The sequence below is a fragment of the Oratosquilla oratoria genome, chromosome 35, assembly GCF_046742065.1.
Source record: "Oratosquilla oratoria isolate Oo_2021 chromosome 35, ASM4674206v1, whole genome shotgun sequence".
Taxonomy (NCBI): domain Eukaryota; kingdom Metazoa; phylum Arthropoda; class Malacostraca; order Stomatopoda; family Squillidae; genus Oratosquilla; species Oratosquilla oratoria.
The window spans coordinates 11,533,482-11,556,275 of record NC_134811.1 but is presented as its reverse complement, the minus strand read 5'-3'; positions in this window follow the sequence as shown (position 1 = coordinate 11,556,275).

Below are 22,794 nucleotides of genomic sequence, written 5' to 3'. Positions count from 1 at the left end.
ATCAAGGAGTTGCCATAAGTGAATGCAGTGACTGAGACTGACAGTATATTCCGTCACTAACAGCTTCTTTCTACCAACTAAAAATTATTAGTTTTCCAGTCATAGTGCATAAAAGTGAAACCCTTAGTCACAATCCAAACAGTAAGTGGTGTGGGCCTAGCAGTTGCACTGCAAAATTGAGGTTAGTACAGTGTAGCAACAATCTATACAACCAAGCAGTCCAATTTAGGAATGCACTGCTCACCCCATATGGAGAAGGGAGCAGAAAAGGTACCCGAAACATGACGCACACACAAAACACACACACACAGCCAAGCTGAGGAGCCATCCCCAGTATGGTCACCCATAATATGGCAAGAATACTAACAACAATAATAAAACAAGAAGGGAGAAACAGCCCTCCTAAAACCAGTCGTCCTGTTGCATTCCTGTCCCTCTACACAACACCTTCCAGTAAGTGAAACAAAAAGACCCATTCCCCAAACTCGAGAACAATCTATAATGGTAATGCCAGAGGGTAATACCCATCACTATCCTCATTATCATCGGACCAAAGTACCACAATCAGTAACTACAACCTTGATACTTCTCACCAACTGGACAAAAGAACACAAATACATACCTCATCTCTACATCAACAACACTCTAATACCACACACAAACACACCGAAAATTCTTGGTGTAACATACGATACATCCATGTCTTTCAAACAACACCTCACAAACATAAAAAACAAATGCACACCTAGACTTAACGCACTTAAGTCAATCACTGGAACAACATTTGGACAAAACAAAGAAACTAATATAACAATATACAAACAATGCATACGCTCAGTGATGAATTATGCGAGTCCTGCATGGGCTCCTAATCTCAGTGAGACACACCACAACACCCTTCAAATCATACAAAACAAAGCCCTAAAAACAATTACAGGCTGCACAAATACATCACCTACAGACCATTTACACCATGAAACAAAAGTCCTCAAAGTCAAGGACCACCTCGACATGAGAGGCACACAAACACTTGCTGCAGCCACCACAAACACATCACACCCGCTACACTACATAGCAGAACACCCACACACACCAAGAAACATTAAAACTACACCCAAAGACCTTTATTACGCACAGATACTCTCTTCTCTTCCTCCACAACCACCAAATACCAGCCTCCGGAAACATATTCATAATCATATCACTCACCGCTCCATTAACACACTGAAAGACAACACACTGCTGCATGCCAGACCCCCTGATATCCACCCTTCTGAATCCTCTCTCCCACGAAAGGACAGAGTCCACTTGGCCAGACTGCAATGCGGTCACCACCCAGCACTTCTAAGCTACCAGAAGAGGCTGGACGACCGTGTTGTGAACAGCTGCCCAGGATGTAACACTTCACCCCATACCATACAACACATAATGGAAGACTGCATTATACACAATCATGCACGCAAACAACACAACATACACTCTATAAAGGATTTGTGGGAAAACCCAGTTTCGGCTGTGGCCTTCCTTGGGGAGACGGGACTGCTCGGACAGACAGTCTAGGGAACGACAACAACAACCTTGATACTAATATTGCATTCCCAAGATCTACATGCATTTGCTAACCAACTTGACCCATGAAAATGAAGTGGACCCAAATTTAGACTACCCAAGATTCTTGGTCCTGAATTCTTCCAACAATGACTCCATAACAAAGATATGTCCCATGAGTATACAACACATTTGAAGGCCATTGCAGAACTCTGCAACATGTGACCCCCAAGGAGATACCCAAACAGTAGAACCAAGAGATATTGGAAGACTGCATTATACACAATCATGCATGCAAACAACACAACATACACTCTATAAAGGATATGTGGGAAAACCCAGTTTCGGCTGTGGCATTCCTTGGGGAGATGGGACTGCTCGGACAGACATTCTAGGGAACAACAACAACCAAGAGATATTACAAAGTTAACATCTGTCAGGTGCCCCAGTTTGAACAACACTTACCTTACCTCACTGAGGTGCCACAGCTTTGACATCAGTGACCATGGAACTCTATCTTTTCCAATCTTGAGCCAATCTTGTTAGGACTTGAACTTTCATTCCCCTTTCAATATCCTGCAGTAAGCTACTCATGTATGTTTCACTGTCTACCACAAGCCCACTTCCCTTCAATCATTCCAGTTTTGCAAATTATATGGCCATAGGAAGAATTGTCTATTTCTGATGGTTCCTGTTAAGTGATCTTTTTGTCCTGGTTCTTTTTAAAACTTCATTTGTTACCCTTTCAGTCCAAGATATCCTCACCATTCTTTGAAGGCACCACATCTCCATTGCCTCAAGTCTCTTTTTCATTTTGGCACTTATTGACCATGATTCACACCTGTAAATAAGCATTGACCATGCAAAATTTAAAGAAAAAATTAACCTCTGATCCCAATTTATATTTACGTTTGTTAGAAGCTTTTCTTTTCCAAAATGTGTTTGCTATACCTTCTTGTGTTTTAATTTCCTTTCTGATCTTCCATCCTCTGTGATTGTACTATCTAAATACTTGAAATATTATACTTGCTTAAACTTTTTCTCTATATTGTTTCCTTTTTCTTTACCATTACTTTGGTCTTCTTTGTGTTTATCCTTGGCCCTTTTCTTCCACATTCCTCCTGAAGATGTTCTACTTATGTATGTAGTCCTTCTTTTAATTCAGCAATCAATACCATATCATCACTATACCTTAAGCTATTTACATTCCTCCCCTTATCTTTATTCCATTTAAGTTTTTAATTTCTTCCATCACACATTGACTATATAAAGTAGATAATTCAAGCAAGAGCACATAGCCCTGTCTTACCCCTCTCATAATTTCCATTAGTTTTGACTTTTCATTTTCTGCTCTTTGATCCTAATGCAACTTTTGAATCATATGTAGGTCTTTACCATCAATTCTCTTTTCTTTTAACATTGTAATTAGGTCTTCATGTCTCACTGTATCAAACGCTTTTTCAGAAATCTAAGAAGCATGTGCATTTCTTTTTGCTTTTCTATAGTCCTCTCTAGCATATTCCAAAGTGAAAAATTGCATTCCTTGTTCCCTTTCCCTTTTTAAAGCCATATTGTTCTTCTATATTGTCTATTTGTAGTTTTCCCTTGATTATCATCAACACTATTCTCAATATTATTTTACCAATGTGACTCATGAGGCTAATTGTTCTGTGCTTGAACATACAGTTGTGCCAGGTTTCGTTGGAATAATCATGAAAATTGTTCTCTTCATTTCATCAGATATTTGTCCAGTGTCATAAATCTTGTTTGTTAGTTGGGTGATCTTTGCAATTCCATCTTCCCCTTTTGCTTTTTTCTTTCTTTCTCCCATTTTCATTACTGCCAACCATATTTCCTCATTTAATATCGATGGTCCAGTCATTTCCATGTCAAGGTCTGGAGTATTTTTTCTATTGTCTTCGAATAATTGTTCAATGTATTTTTTCCATTTATTCAAGATATCTTTCATTTCGGTTATAATGTTCTCATATTCATCTTGGATCACCACTCCTCATGGTGGACCTCTTTTTCCTGTAATTTCTTTCTCGTTCATCATTTGTGAGTTTACTTTTTCTAAATTTTCTGTTTCTTGGCACCTTAGAATACCAGTGTGGGAGTACTACCATAAAGAAGAAGAAATAATGGATAGAATATAATATAAAAATTAATAAAAATTTACTGTTCAAAAACACTTAAAAGGTACAAAGGTCAATACCCCAACACTAATAGTGACCTTCAGTCAACCACAACTTCTAACTTACCTGACCAGGTTATATAAGATATGAAGTAGGGAAATACTATCCGTGCCTATGTTGCTTCAACTGCCAGCACTTTGGACACTTGAAAATGATGTCACCATGAAAATTATGTATGTGTCCATTGCTTAGACCTTGGACATGGTACCACGTGCTCAAGACCACCCCGCATCATCATCCTGTTTCACAATATATAAATATGAGAAGGAAGTTCTGTGTCAGAGATTCAGAACATAACAGCCCCAGAGAAGTCCAAAAGCAAGAACAATCCAGGGTAATCAAACCAGGAGTCATGTATACAGAAGCACAACAGTTTGTCAGGAAAAACCTCACCCACCCACCCAAATAAGCCCACTCAACTACACAAAGGCCCTCAGGAGAAGCTCAGATGAGGAGGGAGGGTGGGAGGGGTGTGGAGTGTATTTAGGGATGAAATGGGTGGGAGTGTTTTTATGCCTTTCCCTTTTTGGCTACCTCCCTTGAAAGGGGGAAAAAGCCTTGGTATATGCATGTATGTATGTAACTACACAAAGAGAGACCACTCGCATAGTACAACAAAACCTTGTACAAACCTCTACATCCCTTTCACCAGTATCATTAGAACCCACACCCCAACCACACACCCTAAACTCAACTGAAGGGAGATGACTTAAAACACAACCCATATTGTCCTCCAGCTCACCAAAACCCTCAGTTTGACACATTGACTATCAGGAACAACACACATAATCATACACATATCCCACACCAAGCCCTCTACACTCCCTCCTCTCCTGATATCACCTGCTCCCCCTGCCTAACCCCAACAACATCATGGAGAGTGGTCGGAACCCTTAGTTCTGACCACCTTCCAATCATCATCACCAAAACAAGATGCACCCCAGTCGGCCACAGACACACATACACCAATTACAAGAGAGCTAACTGGGAAGCTTTTACTAAAGAGACAGAGCAACATTTTGAAACGCTTAACAGTACACCAATCACAAACATAAACAATGCTGTGCACACTTTTAATACAATCATACAACATATATATATAATCATGTCACTCACCGCTCCAATAACACACTGAAAGACAACACACTGCTGCATGCCAGACCCCCTGATATCCACCCTTCTGAATCCTCTCTCCCACGAAAGGACAGAGTCCACTTGGCAAGACTGCGGTGCGGCCACCACCCAGCACTTCTAAGCTACCAGAAGAGGCTGGATGACCGCATTGTGAACAGCTGTCCAGGATGTAACACTTCACCCCATACCATACAACACATAATGGAAGACTGCATTATACACAATCATGCACGCAAACAACACAACATACACTCTATAAAGGATTTGTGGGAAAACCCAGTTTCGGCTGTAGCATTCCTTGGGGAGACGGGACTGCTCGGACAGACAGTCTAGGGAACGACAACAACAACAACAAATGTATGCGACTTCCCATCCTACCCACCCAAACAGCCAGTCATCTTGCCCAATGAAAAGATTAAAAGAACCTTCTGTACAACTCCCCACCTTCACCAGTCCACTACAACTTTTTCATAAACCCATTCTTCATCTACCCTTATCCACCCTAAGACTCAATCCTTTCCACTCGAAGGAAAGATTGAACTCTCCAGGAAAAACCAGACATGGAGTACATCAACCAAACCAGTAAACTCCCCACCCAAGAGATGCCAACAAACCATTCACCTTGTCAAAAATGAAGGTGAATGTCAGGGATGCCACGTTTTACACTGCCGTGTAGAATGGGAGTGTTGCCATACCATTGGAAAGGTAAGGCTTTAAGGAATATAATACTTAAATTTCATTTTACAATACTGAAAAATAAAGAAATGAGAAAAAAATGAAAACTGTGTTTGAGATCAGCAGTAACGGCTTCGTATATTTCATCAAAGACACCCACCTCAACATGGGACTTTTTCAAAACATTTGATACCATTGGAAATGTAAGGTTTTAAGGACTATAATGTTTTAATTTCATTTTGAAATACTGAAAAATAAAGAAATGGGAAAATAGTGTATGAGATCAGTAAATTCATCAGCATTTCACACCCACCCCTATTTTTCTATGTTTTGGTACAAAATCCTACGAAACGGCAACCCTGGTGGATCTCCCCTATCCACAATATCCATCACAGCCTCAGTATTAAACATAGAGGCTAAAACCCGTCCCAGCCCAGTACTAACTGCACGCACTAATATTAAACCATATATAAAATTTGTAGATCTCCCATTGCCGTCATTAAACCCAACTGGAATGAGTACATTTTCAATCCTAACCAACACATAAATAAATTAAAAAATCTCACACCAATCACCAAAGGAGCATAACCCAAATCAACACTATTATACAATGGAATTCACATCTGCCAAAGTAAAAGTTCTCCCCACACAAACTGCTACACAACACCCTGCAGTGACCACCTACCCACCCTCTCAAACAACACCAAATCCTGAGCAACAAAATAACACCTCTACCATGACAGTGGCATGAGATTGTCCAAAAGGATAGAAACGCTGGTTAATTACAGTCCATAACAGCCAACCAAGACCTCTAGCATATGAATCAGGCACAGTTAGTGAGCCCAAGTCCTCTTGTGCTTGATATACTGTTGAGTGCAAAGCCTACAGGAATATACAAGTAGTTATTTTATTATAGTTTCTCATAGGGAGGAAGGCAAATTACTGGCTCACTTCCCTTTTATGGTACCCCCATGGGGCGGATAGTGGAAAAATCATGCATTTGATGATACAAGCACCAAAATTGGCTTGATGACTCCATAAGGTATACTAAACAGATATGTCCGACTAGCCACCTAAAAATCCAAGATGGCCGCCATCAGGAGCTCGCGATGACGATATTCCTCATAAATTTGTATCTATTCAACCGATTTTAGTGATCTTGGTATCAAATGGTATGTTTTTGGGCATGCTGAATTCATTTATGACACCCTTGAAGGTATTTTAGCACCACTTACATGACTATTAATACATACATACATATACCAAGGCTTCTTCCCCCTTACAAGGGAGGTAGCCAAAAAGGGAAAGGCATAAAAACACTCCCACCCATTTCATCCCTACATACACTCCACACCCCTCCCACCCTCCCTCTCATCTGAGCACCTCCTGGATGACGGGTCATCCCTGCACCCTGCCCACCGCCCTGGGTCAGAAGCAGTGTTGCAAGACACAGCACATCCACAGCAAGGCCGCTTCATTTAATCGGCGACCCCCCCTCTCCGTCCCCCCTTGCATATAAGGAGAGGACGGGGAGAAAATCCCTTCGGGCTGCGTCAAAATTTAATCACACATACTACCCCACCTCCCACCCCCCTGCCCATTCCTCCTCATGCAATCACAACATCATCCATATACAACCATTCTCCACTCACCTCTGTCTTCCGTCCTCTCCCTTCCTTCCTCAACAGACATTCCCCTCTTCCCCAAAGCCCCCTTCACCCCATCCATCCACCTCATCCTAGGACGTCCCCTCATGTTCACTCCCTCCACATCTGCCTTCCATACCTCTTTTACTAGTCTTTCTTCACTCATTCTTTCCATGTGTCCAAACCATCCTAATATTCTTTCATCAACCCTATCTCCCAAATCCTTTTTCACCCCTGTTCTCCTCCTCACCTCCTCATTTCTCACTCTATCCAGCCTAGTAACCCCCACCATACTTCTCAGACACCTCATCTCAAACACATTCAAACTCCTTCTCTCTTCTTCTCTTATGTTCCACGTTTCTGCCCCATACAGTGCTGTTGGCACAATCACTCCTTCATACAGTCTCCTCTTCGCATCCATTCCCAAATGTCTATTCCTCATTACACTCTTTAATCCACCAAGGCATTTACTCGCTTCTCTCAATCTACATTCTACCTCCACCTTCACTCCACCTTTTCCTACTACACTTGCACCCAAGTATCTAAAACTATCCACTTCCTCCAGTCGCTCTCCCTTAATGCTCACTTCCAGTCTACTGCCACCTTCACCCCTTGTACACCTCATCACCTTACTTTTACCTACATTTATCTTTAGCTTTCTTCTATCACATACTCTCCCAAACTCTGCCACCAACTTCCTCAATCCCTCCTCTGACCCTGCCACAAGCGCAGTGTCGTCCGCAAACAACAGCTGGCTCACCTCCCACTTTTCTCCATTTTCTTTAACCATCTCCAATCCCTGACCCACTACCCTAGCATTCACCTCTCGCACCACCCCATCCATGTATAAGTTGAACAGCCAGGGCGACATAACGCATCCTTGACGAAGTCCCACCTTTACCTCAAACCACTCACTCTCTCCATTTCTAATCCTGACACAAGCTCTACTACTCTCATAAAAACTCTTGACAGCTCCTAGAAGCTTTCCTCCTATCCCATAAATCTGCATAACCTCCCACAGTGCCTTTCTGTCTACCCTATCATAAGCCTTTTCCAGATCCATAAAAGCCCAAAAAACATCCTTCCCCTTTCCTATAGCTTTCTCACATATCTGTCTTACCACAAAGATCTGATCTACACAACCTCTACCTGTCCTAAATCCACACTGTTCCTCACCAATTACTCCTTCTGTTCCTCTCCTAATCCTCTCAATTAAGATCCTCCCATAAGCCTTTCCTACTACACTTAACAGGCTAATCCCTCTGAAACTACTACATTCACACTTGTCCCCTTTTCCCTTGTAAAGAGGAACTATACAGGCACTTCTCCAGTCCTCCGGCACTCCACCCTCTCTCCAGCAAACATTAAACAACCTCACCAACCAGTCAACCATCACTGAACCTCCCTTTTTCAGACATTCTGCATGGCATCCATCCAGACCAGGTGCCTTACCTGCTTTCATCATCTTTACAACTGCCTTCACCTCATCCTTCCTTATTTCTCCTCCATTCTCCTCACTCATCACTCTCATTTTCTTCGCATTTCCCACTGCAACTATCTTTCCTTCCCTATCCTCCTTCACATTTAGCAACTCCCTAAAATATTCTGCCCATCTTCCCCTTACTGCCATCTCTTCCATTATCATCTCTCCATCTGTACCTTTTACCTTTTCTTCTCTACTTGATTCGCCTCCTCTTCCTCTCTTTATTTCTTTCCAAAACATCTTTTTATTACTTTCAAAATTTTCTGTCATACTCCTACCCCATTTCACATCTGCTCTCCTCTTTGCCTCCTTTACCTTTTGCTTTACTTCTCTTTTCTTTTCTTTGTACGTCTCATATGACTCCCCCGTCCTCTTTTGTAACCAATCTGTGAATGCTCGCTTCTTCTCTTCTACAACCTTCTTTGTTTCCTCATCCCACCATTCACTACCCTTTCTTCTATTTCCCCCTGTCCTTCTTGTTCCACACACCATCCTTGCACACTTTAAGACTCCCTCCTTGAACCATCCCCATTCCTCCTCCACACCCATCTCTGCTCCATCCTTTACTCCCTCCCACTCCTCCTTCAGCTTCTTTTCGTACTCCTTCTCCTTTTCCTTTTCATTCAAGGAGTTCACTCTAACAACCTCCCTACCTTTTGTCCCTTTCCTCTTTCTCCATCTATCCTCCACTCTCAGCTTACCTTCCACCAAAAAATGATCTGATATTCCCCCACCCTCTCCCCTTAGCACATGTACATCCTTAACTCTTCCTATCATAATCCTATTTACCACTACATAATCCATTAGCGCTCTATCTACCACCCTTCCCTCCACCACCCTCTCCCATGTGTACTTATGTGATATTAACGACATATCACATGCTAGATTAATGGACTGAATGATTATAGAGTCTAAATAAAAAAACTGACTTAGTTGAACATGAACATGACATTAACGCTAAAACAATAATGCACAAATTATTCAGAATCTTTTGTCAAATGTTCGAGAATTGACCTCGGTTCACTACAACATTACTGGTCACAAACACAGCTGCTCAGAGCGGTACAAGAAAGTCCGGCGCGGAAACATTTGCACCTCTTGAGGCAGTCTTTCTTGCAACAGCATTTGGTTAGTTCCTGGCAGCATGCAGCTATTGATGGAAGGGTTGTCCAATGTATTTTCCACACCTCTTCACTTTGAATCCAACCCCAGTCAGCAGGAGTGCTGGTTTCTGGATTTGAGGCAGTCGCCTGACCCCATATGACCCCACCCTGGTAGGCCGCACGCTTAGCGTGCTCCCTCAAGGCAGCTCTGGTTGGTGGAATCGTATCGTAAATCCTCTGCTTGCGGGCAAAGAGATCCAGCCTCGCCTCGTTGACACAGCTAGCTGCACTGGATCGGTCGTACATTAGGACAACGAATTTCTCCAGTTTCTGCAGGTCATCATCTGAAACTTCTTGCGGACAGTTGCTGAGTTTCTTGAAGGTTTCGGTAACATCCTCACACATATTCCATGTCTGCCATGCAGATTTTTTCCCTTTGCCACGGAAACCAGAGACCACATCACATCCCGTGAAAGCATGGAAGAACAGGATACCGCCGACCTTCTCCGGTCCTATTGAAGAAACCACCTCGTAAACAGGAATCCACCGAGCACTCGCTCCTTGTCCAAACGCTATTCATAGCTTTTCTAGCCCAAGCTCTTGTAAGGATGGCATGGTCGACACTGCTATAACGACGACATCAGTGTCATTTGCTTTAATGGTAATGGACTTGCTACCTTGCGACGTTGCATCCCTGGCATGTACAAACACTCTGGTGTCAGCCTCCTCATGGAGGCACGGGGCCACGGCATCCAGGGACCTCACTTTGTTGCTGATGGCATTATCTCCCCTTGTCACGATGATGGTGCATGTTGTGTCAGCATCACACATTTTGTCTGCGAGGAAATTAAATAGTTCTGTCTTATTGCTATCATCTCGCAGAAAGCTTTTCCAGTTTTGGGGCGTCTTGGTAGTTCCTGTTACTCTTCGCCTGATCCCTCGTCCTCTCTTGGTTCTGGTTTCAGACTTCAGGCTTAACTTCTTGTATACATCAAATACAACGTCCACCCTTTCGTATTTGACGGCATAGGACTTCACCTTCGGCAGGATATCTTCTTTGGCATAGTCATCAAATGACTTTGAGCTCCTTGGAGGTGTGGCATTGATGAGAGCTGAGCCATCGATGATGATGGCATCTCCTTCTGGTTCTCTTTCTGGCAGAGTCAGTCCGGATTGGAGAATTTCAGTGAGCTGTGACTTTTGGGATGTATGGAGTTTGCCGTTGTCACTCAGTGAAGCAGGAGCTGCTTGGTTCTCATGCTTGAAGAAGTCTTCCAAATTAATCTGTCTGACCTGACAGGAGACGAATAGTCTGGAAAACAGCTGGCACTCCTCTTTCATGACCTTTTCCTTGGAACTACTGGCGGCCTTGTCATGTTTGAAGAAGGCAACTTTGTTCTTCTTTATGGGGTGGTAGAATGAGCTTGTATCGTCCGTCTTCAAGGCCAGAAGGACATCTCGCCCTTGGTGATTAGCTTCTAGTTCGGGGATATGGATCAGCAGTTGCTCATTCAGGCGGGTAGCATGCGTGTTAGGCGATTTGATGCCTAGCTGCTCCAGTCTTTCCTTGTACAGGCAACACAAGTCTCCAAGGCGGAAAACTGTTGGATCTGAACCCTCACTAGCATTTTTTGTCTCAGTAATATACGTCACCAGTTCCGAAAAAGCCATCGGATAAGCTTTCTTCCCTTCGAGAGTCTCTTCGGCCTTTTCCTGCTTTTGAGCATTCAGAAATGCACTTTCTCTGTTGTACAGCGCTACCAAGCACGTGGGGGTGATATTTCAGCTCCTGTGCGATGACATCTCCGGCACTCAGTTTTGCCAGGAGCCATCATTTGCCATCATTGATAGTCTTGGCACACTTATTAATATTCTCGTTCAATTTCAAGGTCATAGCTTGTCTCAGGGTGTCCCCTTCCTTCTCACACAAGAAGCATTCTGTCGTCTTGGGGCCTGTGATTCTTCTTGCTACCTTGCTGTAGTTGCTGCTGTCACCAACTTCCGCGACAACTGCTGACCTTTTTTCAGCCCGCTGCAACTTTGTGTTATTGAAAAGCAGTCTGCACCTGGAATGGTATTTGGCATTGTTCTTCCTCAAAGTGTTCTCTATCCCACTGCCATCATCAAGTCTTGCGGGATCTAGGTTTACCGGTAGTGCATTAAGGGAAATAAAACGAGGAATATTCCTCCCTAACTGGCTGTATCCGTCATCCTGCCGTTTTGCAGGATTTAAAAGCGGAGATGTGAGATCTTCTTTCCTCTCTGTTTGGCAAAGGCAACATTTGTCCCAGTCTGTACGCCACAATTTTTCACTTGAAGCCATTGTTATGTTCTGATGCTCAGGATTGAGGGTTCCTGAAAAAAGGAGAAAACTACCAAATTAATGTAATGAATGGGCAATTAATTGATAAATTAAGATATAATTAATTAATAATGGGCAAATAAATGCATATATGCACCGTAATTGTGCAAATGGTGATACAAGCACCAAAATTGGCGTGATGACTCCATAGGGTATACTAAACATTTATGACAATTATTAATTTAGTATGTGATATGTCATTAATAAAATGTGTTTTGATGTAATTTTTTGTTTATTTTATCTATAGTCATGTAAGTGGTGCTGAAATGCTTTCTAGTATCATAAATAAATTCACCAAGATCACTAAAATCGGTTGAATATATACCAATTTATGAGGGAATATCGTTATCGCGAACTCCTGATGGTGGCCATCTTGAAAAATGGCCGCCATCTTGGATTTTTAGGTGGCTAGTCGGACAGATCTCTTTAGTATACCCTATGGAGTCATCGCGCCAATTTTGATGCTTGTATCACCATTTGCACGATTATGTTGCATATTTGCATTTATCTGCCCAGCTAATAGTATAGTCCCAGTAGAGAAATCGGTGCTAAATGTGAGGTAGTGACCGATTGATGGTATAATAGTAATGATGATAATGATTGATGCATCAAATTTCATTAACTGGAAACACGCACAGTCGCTGTCAATGGTCCTCAAGCACTCTAGTCCCAGTAAGCAAAATTGCATTCCAGTGTTTGCTCCACCCTACCAGTTACCATCTCAACTTGTACCAAGTTGAAGTGGATCCTGGCTTAGACACTTTTTTTTCCACCAGCAAGATTGATGTTCAAGCAACTTAGGTGTTGTTGGTTGGGATGCAAGGTCAGAATATAGGGCATATTACATTTAAATTCCTTGCTTCAAAAAGTTGTCCATAAGGAGGCATCTAGCCCCCTCTTGAGAAGGGGAGTTCATGACATTAAATAAAATCAAGAGGGATCAAGTTTTCCTTACCTGCTGCAAAATCTGTTTCAGGGTCTCGCAGCCTTCTTCATCCAATCTTGTACTAAAAAAGAGGGAGGCAAGATCCCAAAATTGGATTTGAAAAGCAAGTTGAAGGGGAACTGTTTCATCATCACACCTAATGTTTTGCTGAGTGAAGAAGTGACTGAGACTGACAGTACACTGGGGTACTGCAATTGGACAGGGTTAGAGTGGTTTTTGAGGTGTCGAAATATGATTTGTCAAAACACAAATCACCTCCATATTTAGCAGACAAACTGGTGAGATAGAAGTGATTCACCTTTTGAAAAATCGTGTTTCAACACCTTGAAAACCTGCCTAACCCTGCCCAGTTGCGAGACCCCAGTGTATATTGTCACTATATTTTCTACTAATAACTTTGTACTTCCACAAACAACTGTAAGTCCTTTGGCAATGGTGTGTGATGAAAGGGGCAGGAGATGATCTCTGGAAGTACTTAGTCATAATCCACATGACAAGCAGTGTAGTTCCAATGGTTGCCGTGTGTAAGGACAGATAGTAGCATAACTTGGGAGCAGCCTACATGACTGAGCAGCTCTATTCAAGTTCCATTCTGCTCTCCCTACACAGGAAAAGGACTAAAAAAAAAAGTGTTCTCCAAATCAATTGTCAAACAATATCCTCATTTCCCCAAGTAGCTGAAGCAATAGGAAAAACACTATCCCTAATATCTATCCACAAACGATGGACCCAAATTTGCGTCTCAAAAAGCGTCTCACATCCACCAGTCCTCATGACTTGCTCCCACCTGGGAGTTGCCAAGAGTGAAAGCAGTGATTGAGACTGACAGTATATTCAGATACTTTATCTTTCACTGTCTAACAATAATTAATTTTTTCTTCCAAGTAACAACCATCCATCCTCTGGCAAAGGTGCATAACAATCAAGACAGGAGATGGTGATCAATCTAAGCCCACAGTCACAACCCATATAGTTTGTGTTAGCCCAGTGGTCGATCCATGTAAAAAGGGGAGTAGCACAGCTGGGCAGCAGCTTCATAACTGAGCAGTCAAATTTAGGAGTGCTCTACGCCTACCTCATGGGGGAGGGACTAGAAAAGGCGCCTTGAACATGGACTCCCCACACCTAAACAGGAGTCACCCATAATGGGTACTTTCTACTATGGTTGCACGGTCCCAGGGCGGGGGGGGTGCTGCTTCATTGGAGGTTGGGTGGCCGTTGACGGCGATGCCTCGATGCAATCTGCGGCCGGGAGAGAACCTTGGGTCACAGTAGTCTCTGTGGGAGGGGTGGCCTTCTGTTTGGCTGTCGGGATGGCTGAATCCTCATCCGTTGGCCCCCATGAGGAACATTCCCGACGCTCATGACTGAGCGTGATGCTTCAAGCTACGAGCGCAGAGGCAGCCATTGGATGGGTGACAGGATTGAGGTGATGGGCGTGAATTTGGGTGATAGAAGGGTCGGATGGGGTAACTCGGGGACATACGAATGGGGCACTGTTCTGGGCAAGCCGACGCCGCCGACCGTAGCCTCGCACAGGGCACCTATAACGGTCCCTGGGTCGAGACGCTGCCCACCGTAGCCTCGCACAGAGCACCTATAGTGGTCCCTGGTTCGAACCATCGCCGCGAACCCAGTGCATACATAGGTCAAAAGAAGTTGCTAGAAAGGCGTACATAGTGGTGCCAACTTCTGCAGATTCGTCGATGCACCAAAAACAATATAAGTGATAACAATCACAATAACCAGTGGGCGTCACGGGACGAAGTACACACGCACACGCGAGGACAAACGTGGATGCAGCTCTACGTCAGGTTTGGGTTAGCTAACCTTGTTCCTTAAGCCTATTGTCATTCCCGACATTGTTCCCAGCAGTTTATTGTATTATTTGACTTTTTATCACTTTCAGAGTACCCACTGTCGTCTCCTATCACACTGTATCAGTTTCAACCATCTCCGACACTTCCCCCACCGCAAACTCCCTATAATCACGAGAGAGAGCGCGGCATGTCCTCTCCGTACGGCGCCACTGAGACTCAAATGTTCAATAGGCTACAAGTCGTCATAAACCGTATATGGGGAAGGAAGCCAAACTAATAAATAAACGAAGACATTTATTGTCTCCCTTGCACGCAAAATCTGTTGAAACAACCCTAGGCTTGCTTCACAAACAAAACTGCCAGATGTCAGCCAGAACAAAATAAGTCAAGTCGCCAGGAGGGGTACCGCGTCTCAGTGGCAGGAAAGGATCTTGGTGTGTTTTGTGACATTTGGGGGGACACGGCCACGACAGAAGCAATTATTACTAGTTACTGAATTGGTCGACTAAATGTGCCACTGAGCGTACTTTGAATGTCAACTATACACTCAAGGTATGAGACGTTGAATGTCCTCTGAAAATTAGTAACACTTAGGTATCTACAATCACTATCATATAAACCATACACCACTTTATACAAGCTTCACATCTTAAATACCAAGTTTATTTAAAAACAAAGATTAATCATTCTGCCCTAAAGCCTCGTTTGTATGAAGCAAGTTAAGAGTCAAATCATGAACTGAAGAGGAAAGCGAGCAAGTACATGTTCACACTGGCCACTTGTGTGGCCTGACTTTACCTGTGTGAACATGAACTTGCTCGATTTCCTCTCCAGTTCAAGTAAGTTGCACACTTGACTTGCCTCTCAACATGCCCCGTGTAAACGAGCCTTTCAGATAAATGTTCTTTGGAAGGTCAAGCAGTGCGAGGCCGAGACTTCTCGAACCGGCCGAGGATATACCGTTGCAAAAAAATAACGTGTCCTATGTTTACTTATATATTTTGTCGCATGCGCAGAATAACAGCTTGGCTTGACTTAAGAGTCCTAAGTCAGTCAATACAAAGTCCATGCATACGAAAAGTATGATTTCGTTCTAACTCTTGAAGTAGTGACGATTGTAATAGTGACGTAGGTTGCTCCAACTGAACAACTTTTGACATGTCCAAATGGTACGTCACGCGAAAACAGCTCTACTTATTACATGAGGTAAGTTAGTCTTTGTGAAAAGCCCGTGGTAGTGCATCCAATATATTTTTTGTTACAAAGGTCCGCACCTGCATGTGTGCTATTGTGTAGTATCCATTAGCAACACTAAGGTCACCAATCTTGTCTTTGGCGACGATGCAGCCCTCGAGTCGCTGCACAGAGAGGGGAGGTTACTACGACTCCAGGCCTCCTGGACTAAGGCTAAATTCCAGGGATTTGGTAGGTTACTGGATGACAAATTTCACTCTGTCTTTGCATGTGGCGAGGATATTTAGGTCTTGGAAAGCTCCACGTGCTTTGGTATTGTAGTGAATAACATGGTGGGTCGTGTTAGGAAGTATTTCGAAGGACTGACATCGCTCATAGCGTTCTGCAGTCGCTCAGCCAAAATATATAGCGCTGTTGTTATTTATACGGGAGGACTAGGATCCAACTTTTTGAGTCGCTTGTGCTACTTGTCTTGCTGCACGGCTGAGATTAAATGATGATTTGATGCCAGCACACAGAACTCCTAAGTGGAAGAACACGACCCATGCAGCTAAGAGCTGTTTGGAATGGAAAAGGAGGCTGCATGAGGCTTAATCGGGGAATCAGTGGGGAAATCGCGTCAATGTGTGAGTGAAAGAACAGTCAGGATTGGGGGAGGAGGGGCATGCTTACAGGTAATTCTTAAAGGAAAGAGACTAGAGAAAGTGGAAAGGTTTAAGTATTTGGGGTCACATGTAACAGGGAATGGAGGAGTGAAGGTATAGGCAAATTGTAGAGTGAGAGAAGCAAGTAAATGTCTTAGGTGGGTGAAGGAAATTTGAGTAGTACAGATGTGCAGTGGTTACAATAGGTTACAATGCATTTCGGCAGACGTTGCGTCTCACAATGAGCTCGGGTGCAATAAATAAATAAATAAATAAATAAATAAATTAATTAATTGACCAATCAAATAAACGAATAAATACATACATAAATAGATAAATAAATAAATACATAAATAAACAAACAAATGAATATATAAATGAATAAATAAAACAATACACAAACAAAATTACCTATTCGTAGATATTACAGTATTTTGTTCCGGTCAGGGTCTCGGTCTCTCTCTACGCCCCCCCCCCCCTCTCTCTCTCTCTCTCTCTCTCTCTCTCTCTCTCTCTCTCTCTCTCTCTCTCTCTCTCTCTCTTTCTCTCTCTCAGGGCTTATGTAGTAGTACGGAGACCCCCCTAGATTCCAGACCTAGACAAGATGGATGAGGATGTGAAGATAATAATGGAAGAGAAGAAACGAGCGTATGAGGATTGGTTGCAGGATAGAACAAGGTGGACATATGAGAGGTAAAAGAAGAGAGAAGCAAAACGAAAGGCGAGGGAAGCAAAGAGTAGAAAAGATGTAGAATGGGGTAGCAGTATGACATGAATTTTGAAAAGAATAAACTTGTTTTGGAAGGAAGTGAAGAGATTGATGGGTTGAGTCAGGTAGAGAGGAAAAGGTAAAAAGTGTGCAGGTGGACAAAGGGGAAGTTTGGTAGAGGATTTCTGAGAATTGCTGAATGTGGAAGAGGATGAGGAGAGGTTGATTGTGGCTTTGAGAAGTGCTAGGGAAATGGTTGCGATTGGAGAGGAAAATGACAGGGTTATTGAAAAAAGTGAAATACAAAGAGCATTGGAAGTGGTGAAAGTTGGTAAGGTGTCTGGATTGAATGGTTTCCGTGTAGAGTGTCTGACGAAGGAAAGATCTGTTGAAGTGGACTGGCAAGTGAGGTTGTTTGTTGTGTCTAAATGAGGGTACTGTGCCAGAAGACTGGAGGAGTGAATGTATGGTTCTAATTTACAAAGGAAAAGGGAATATATGAACGTAGTATTTTCAGAGGAATCGGTCTATTGAGTGTAGTTGGAAAGGCATATAGGATTAACTGAGAGAATTAAGAGAGAACAGATTGAGTAATTGGGTATGAACAGTCTGTGTTTCGGAGAGGTAATTTTTTGTGGTAAGGCAGATATACGAAATATTTTTAGCAAAAGGTATTTTTTGGGGGGTCTTTTATGGATTTAGAGAAGGCTTATCACAAAGCGAAAAGGAAGGCATTGTGGGAGGTGCTGCAGATATATGGAATAGGAGGAAAGATGTTGAGAGCAATTAAAAGTTTGTATTTGAGTTGTAGAGCTTGTGCTAAGGTTGGGAATGGTGAGGGTGGGTTATTTGAGGTGGAGGTGGGGTTGCGCCAAGTTTGTGTCATATCACCATGGGTGTTCAACGTGTACATAGGTGGGGTGGTACGGGAAGTAAATACGAGGGTGATGAAAATGGGATTGGAGATGGTTAGGGAGAATATAGGGAAGCTGGAGGTGAGCCAGTTGTTGTTTGCTGATGACACTGCGTTTGTAGCTGGGTCAGGAAGGGGTCTAAGGTAGTTAGTGGCGGAATTCGAGAAGGTATGTGAGAGGAGAAACTTGAAAGTAAGTGTGGGTAAATATAAGGTGATGAGATGTACAAGTGATTAGGGTTGCAGTGAATTGGAGGTAATTCTTAAAGGAGAGAGACTAGAGAAAGTGGAGAGGTTTAAGTATTTGGGGTCACATGTAACAGGGAATGGAGGAGTGAAGGTATAGGCAAATTGTAGAGTGAGAGAAGCAAGTAAATGTCTTAGGTGGGTGAAAAGTGTCGTGAGACATAAGCATCTGGGGATGAACGCAGAGAAGACTATATGGGGGGTTAATTGTGCCTACAACACTATACAGGGCAAGAAATGGAATGTGTTTGAGATGAAGTGTTTGGGAAGTATAGTGGGTGTTACAAGGATGGATAGAGTGAGAAATGAGGAGGTAAGGCGGAGAGTAGGAGTGGAAAGGGAGCTGGCAGATAAAGTGAATCAAATAATACTGGGATGGTTTGCACCGAATTAATGAGTGGGTGAGTGAAGCAAGTCTACCAAAAGAGCATGGAAGGCAGAGGTGGATGGAGTGAACTTGAAGAAAAAGCGAGAATGTGCAAATAAGCAACGAATTACACAAACAACTGGACTGATAATTGGATTTCTGACCCTTGAAGTGCAACTACCTGTCCACGACCCTGTTCGTCGAGTTGCAGGTACCAGGATCGATCCCTAAACTCAGACAACCTCCACCTCCCCTCCCCTTCCGCTCGACCTTTCATCAGACTCCTCAACCTTGCCTTGCGTTGTTGGGATACTGAGCTATAAGGCACTTGCGGTACCTAGACGCGGTCACTTGCCGACACCGGACGCTCTCGTTAACCCCTTTAATGGGAGGAGAGAGTAGGGGAGGGGGTGGGGTCTTCCCTCAGCTGAATAAAGTCGCTTCGTGGAGGATGGGGCAGGAGGCTCGAGCTGAATTAAGTCGCCTCATGGCAACCAGGAAAATATACATAGGAACGATCGCCACTGCTTACACGTTAATCAAGTTGTGATATAAACTTTAAACTGTAAAAGGCTTTCCTCAGCTAAATCAACCTCCCCGAAAAAAAGGCTCAATTTCCAGCACTTCCGTCCTTGGTGAAGAGGTGAAATCATAGTTTTGATAAAGGAGAAATGAAAAAGGAAAAAAGTAGCCGAACGGAAGGATAGTAGAAATTAAGTGATCAGCGTCCTTCTTGTGTGGGGATCAGTCTTCAGCCATATAATGAAAAATGTTGAATGAATTGATCCGTAAGGATGCCAACTGAAACCCTAAAATATCGACTGCCTAATGCATGTAGTTAATACCTCATGTAGTGGCGGGGTCAAAGTTATGTAATCTCTATGTCATCGATTTCAGGACAGCCAGCAACAAGTGATATGGACACTCGTTTTTCGACAGATTGAATTTTTTTTCTTTGAATGGATCAAATTAGTGCCCGCAGTACACACACATATACAAACATACTGTATATATATATATATATATATATATATATATATATATATATATATATATATATATATACTGTATATATATATGAGTGGAAGGGTGGTGAGTTAAACACAGAGAACAGTTGGAGTTTTATTCACTGACGTTTCGTCCTTACCAGGACATTCTCAAAGTACATGCAGTTTCAGAAAATTAACAGCTTATATACTCCATCCTTGCCGTGTTCCCCTCCCTCTATACTCTCATCCGTCCTTTACCCTTTTCATATGACTCCGACCATGTCACTTCTCCCTCCGTTCTCAATTGTCCTTTTTACCTCCTTGATAATCAGAGTACCTACCGTTGCTTTCTCCACGGGTACAAAATTAGGAGAAGTTGTCAAGAATAGAAATAAATCAGAAAAGGATATAGAGAAGGGCGCGATTTACAATATACCATGTGGTGGTTGTCCGTTAGGATATTATGGAGAGACGGGAAGATCAGTGGAGCTACGGACATATGAGCACAAAAATGACGTCAGAGCTCACAGAACCTCCAACTCACTAGTAGTTCATTTAGACCAATGTGGTCATCTTCCAGATTGGAACAAGATAGAGGTGCTCCACAAAGGTCTAGAGAAAAAGAAAAGATAAATAGTGGAGGCAGCCTACATTACTTCCCACCCCTGCATCAACCATAGGGAAGGGTTTATAAAATTAGCAGGAGCGGTAGGTACTCTGATTATATCAAGGAGATAAAAAGGACAATTGAGAACGGAGGGAGAAGTGACATGGTCGGAGTCACATGAAAAGGGTAGAGGACGGATGAGAGTATAGAGGGAGGGGAACACGGGAAGGATGGATTATATAAGCTGTTAATTTTCTGAAACTGTATGCACTTTGAGAATGTCCTGGTAAGGACGAAACGTCAGTGAATAAAACTCCAACTGTTCTCTGTGTTTAACTCACCACCCTTCCACTCATTTGTCTTCCATACTTCAATATATATATATATATATATATATATATATATATATATATATATATATAAATATATATATAAAAATATATATATAATATATATATGTGTATATATATATATATATATATATATATATATATATAGATATATATATATATATATATATATATATATATCGGAGGCCGGCCATACTGACTACACGAAGACAGGATTTCTACAGCAATGGAAGTGTTATTAATTTTGTACTGAAGCTTTTCAAGCTTCTGAGCAATAATCATCTTTCTGTGAAGGTGTGAAGCATTAAACGCCCTCACAACTTCAGAAAAAAAAAGGTTATTCTTCGAAAACCTTGAAAAGCTAGAGTATAAACTCAATAACGCTTCCTGTCTTCATATGTGTGTATGTATATACATATACATAGATACATACACATACACACACGCACATACACATACACACACATACACACACACACACACACACACACACACACGCATACATACACACGCACACATATATGTATATATATATATATATATATATATATATATATATTATATATATATATGTATATATATACAGTATATATACATGTATATATATATATATAAATTTATATATATATATAATGTGTGTATGTGTGTGTGTGTGCATACATATATAGTACGACAAAAATTATACACAGAAAAATGTATTACATGGTGAGCATGGAAGTTTCGTGCGCAAGGGTGGTGGCAGGACTTTAGAGCGTGACTTTCCCGACTGTTACACTGAATGCCGAGTCACGTGTTTCTGAAATTATAATTCTTTGCTAGTTGCTACTTTTAATTTGTAAGCATTAGGCGGAGGACAACGTAGTACATATTACCAGTTCCTAAACTCTTCCATGAGCCACACAAACTGCGCTAAGAAGACCTCTGTCAATTCACCCATGCAAATTTCTGTCTCATCTAACTTCTGTCTAGCCTCTCATTTCCTCACTCTGTAACACACTTGCTCCGTCCTCCTTTCTTGCTGCCCTCTCTGTCTATTTCCATATCCACTCTTTTATCGCTTCAACACCATCTTTCACCCCCATTCTCTCTCGCCAAACTTGCTTTCTTCATTTTTTTCGTGACTGCATGCATCTCTGGTGTTCTCTGTGCACTCCCTTTATCTCGAAACTCTTCAAGGTATTCTACCTGAACTATTGGTTGTTGCTGATTGGTTCACACTTCTGATTGTTGATTGGTTGGTTAGGGGAAAGGGACGAGACTGTATAAAGTTTGAAAAGATAATACCGGGCCAACAATCACCAAGAAAGAAGAGTAAGAAAAATATACAGTGACGTAGGCTACTTTTAGATTTGTTTATTTCGTGCCAAGCAATTTAATACAGATGAGGCGAACTTAGACGGGATGGGATAGCGATCGACCGATAAAACGGTACCATTGGAGGGAACAAAAATATAAAACTTTCGTCACTGGGTTGAAAAAAAAAAAAAAAAAAAAAAAAATCATATTCCCATTTAGTGGAGTCCATGCCGCGGGTTACTTCCTTCGATATTTTGACGTCCTCGACAGATTTTATCCTCGATGATACCAGACGACTTTAGAAGACGACACCGCAGTTAGAGGGTGAAATGGAGAGACGAAAGATGGAAGAACCAATTCAGATTTTTAATCCAATTAGTCGCCGCTCTTCTTCACAAAAGTTCAACACCCACCTCCTTCCCCCCTACACTCACGCATGGTGATAAAATACAATCTGTAACCTGACAGACATATTGGCAGGAATATGGGAGAAACACACAGACTGCTGGAAAAGATTAGTAGCTTTTCGTTATATGAATGAAGAGATGAAAAAAAATCATAGAAACC